Source organism: Propithecus coquereli, unplaced genomic scaffold, assembly GCF_000956105.1.
Source record: "Propithecus coquereli isolate 6110/MARCELLA unplaced genomic scaffold, Pcoq_1.0 Scaffold56, whole genome shotgun sequence".
NCBI lineage: Eukaryota > Metazoa > Chordata > Mammalia > Primates > Indriidae > Propithecus > Propithecus coquereli.
The window spans coordinates 5,644,452-5,647,249 of NW_012151507.1; the positions used below are offsets into that span (position 1 = coordinate 5,644,452).

Sequence of the window (2,798 nt, forward strand, 5' to 3'; positions counted from 1 at the left end):
ATAGATTAATACATATATAGTCTAGTAATATGCATTAAGCATATTTCTTGTATATGGAGAGTAAACCAAAAAGGGATGAACATGTTAATGATGTAAATGAAAAATTAAAATTGAGCATTCAGCCGTTCTTAATTCAATTCCTGTTAAGCTCTGTATAGTTTATAATTTATGCACATGTTTTTTGTCTGTTTAAAAGAGTTCCAGTCTGGCAACTGTACCCAGGCTGAGTATTAAAATAATGTATTTGAAAAGTAGGTAGAGTATTGAATTCTCTTTTTTTCTTTCTGGTTTAAAAATTGACAGAGTTCCAAAATTTTTTCTTATGGGAATTTGAAAACACAGCCTTCCGAGAAATGTGCCATTAGGTGATTTCATCATCATGTAAACATCATAGAGTGTATTTACACAAACCTAGATGGCATAGCCTACTACACACCTCGTCTGTTGCTCCTAGCCTACAAACCTGTACAGCATATACTGAATTCTGTAGGCAATTGTAACACAATGGTAAATGTTGGTATATCTAAACATACCTAAACATAGCAAAAGTACAGTAAAAATATGGTATTATAATCTTATGGAACTACCTTTGTATATATGGTTCATCATTGACCAAAATTTTATGTGGGACATGACTGTATATGCATATAATCAACTTTCAAATAGTGAGTAACATAAAAGTTGTCAATCATTTTGAACTGAGGGAGAATGTCAAGGACTTAAAGATTGCCATTTATCTTGATGTGATTTCTGGTGCTGAGCTTCTTATAGGTCTAGAAAGAAACTCATTTAATTAGGATTGGGATTTTCATAGTACAATTTTAGCAAGTTGCTTAAGTAGCATGGAATCTGGCTCATTTAGTCATGCAACCAAGTGCCGTCAGGCCATTATTAGTGTGATCCACTGGATCTTAATCAGGGCGTATGTATCTAATTCATCTGGGGAGACTTGTTGAAAGCGAGGACCCCATTAATAGAGATTGAGTTTTGTTTAGTGGATTTAGGATATTTCATTTTACTTTGATAGTTTAAAATTTCTTTACTGTTATTATTAGTTGGTGACAATTTTTATCTATTTTAGGCCTTTTCTATGCAGAATGTTAAGATTGTCTCTTATGGATCTACCCTCTGATTTCAGAGGCCTGACACTTATCACAGATTGCTTCTCTTGTACTGTGTACATACATGTTTTCTATAACTCAGATGGTAAGTCCTTGAGGGCACAGTCTCATACAGCTTTGAATCTCCTGTGGAGGTTGTATTTTTTCCTGTGGGGATCTGTATTTTCTAAAAAACTCAAACAGTGTATCTGCTTTAATTAACATTTGTCCTTGAATGGGAACTGGGGAGGACAAATCAGTTTATATACAGTACTTCCCCTTATCCAACAGTTTCACTTTCTGCGGTTTCAATTACTGGTGATCAACTGCAGTATTAAATGGAAAATTCGAAAAATAAACAATTCATAAGTTTTAAATCTTGTGCTGTTCTAAGTAGCATGGTGAAATCTCATGCTGTCCCACTCTTTTTTGCCAGGGACTTGAGTTTTCCAGGCTTTCCATGCTTTCTGTGCTACCTGCTTGTTACTCCCTTAGTAGCTGTCCCAGTTACCAAATCGACTGTTGTGGTATCACAGTATTTGTGTTCAGGTAGCCTTTATTTTACTCAGTAATGGCCCCAACATGAGAGAGTAGTAATGCTGGCAATTTGAATATGTCAAAGAGAAACCATAAAGTACTTCAAGTGAAAAGGTGAAAAAATTCTTGACTTAATGAGGAAAGAAAAACAATTGTTTGCTAAGGTTGCTGAGATCTATAGTAAGAACGAATCTTCTATCTGTGAAATTATGAAGAAGGAAAAAAAATGTGTGCTAGTTTTGCTGTTGCTCCCCAAACTGTAAACAGTAAGGCCACAGTGCTTTATAAGTGCTTAGTTAAGATGGAAAAGGCATTAAATCTTTGGGTGGAAGACATAGGAACATGTTCTGATTGGTGGCAGTTGGGTTTAGTACAATCCTTGGTTTCAGGCACCCACTGGGGGTCTCTTCTGAGGATAAGGGGAAACTACTATATATCATTTTGTTTTTTTCAGGAAAAAATACTTCAGCAGCTCTTTTTAGGTAGGGAGAATATCTGGAGTAATGGCAGTAATTAAAGGTTCATTTCTAAAAATTCAGAATTTAGGATAATGGAATTTGATTATATGATAGTAAAAACAAGCATCATGAGATTTAATGTCCATTGGCTATCTTTTCACACTGTGGATATTAGGGCCTACACACACACACAATTCATACACAGATTATCGAACTAATCTAATACATGCTCATGGTAGAAATTAAAGTATAGAAACGGATTAAAAATGAGGGCATAATCATCAAAATTCTTATACCCACAGTTTTCCATGTTTGCTTGTAAACTTTAGAATTATCTGTTCTTAAATATTTGGTAGAATTTAGAATAACATTGGCTTTTGGTACTTTCTGAGGAGGTTAGGTCTTTGACAACCTTCTCTGTTCCTTTTATCATAATTATCTGATACTGCTTCTATGAAGTCTGTTGTACCTTCATAAAATTCATAATGCCTTACTTAGAATGCTGATAACGTTTGTGTTTTTCTTAGGGCATTAAATAAAAAGTCCTTGTCTTATGTACATTTATCTTTATCATTAAGTTGTTAAGGGTATTAGAATAGGAACTATGTGTATGTTTATTGCCTCAAATTCTAGCCCCTATAGGGAATATGTTGACTTAACCACTTTTCCTCCTTTCTTTCCTTTTTTTTGTTGTTGTTGGTGG

General features: G+C 34.4%; 1 protein-coding gene across 1 annotated transcript in view; it reads left to right on the top strand.

The window, feature by feature from the left end:
* SUCO (SUN domain containing ossification factor) overlaps positions 1-2,798 on the top strand; it is a 173,975-nt gene that overhangs the window by 78,312 nt on the left and 92,865 nt on the right. The window lies entirely within an intron of this gene.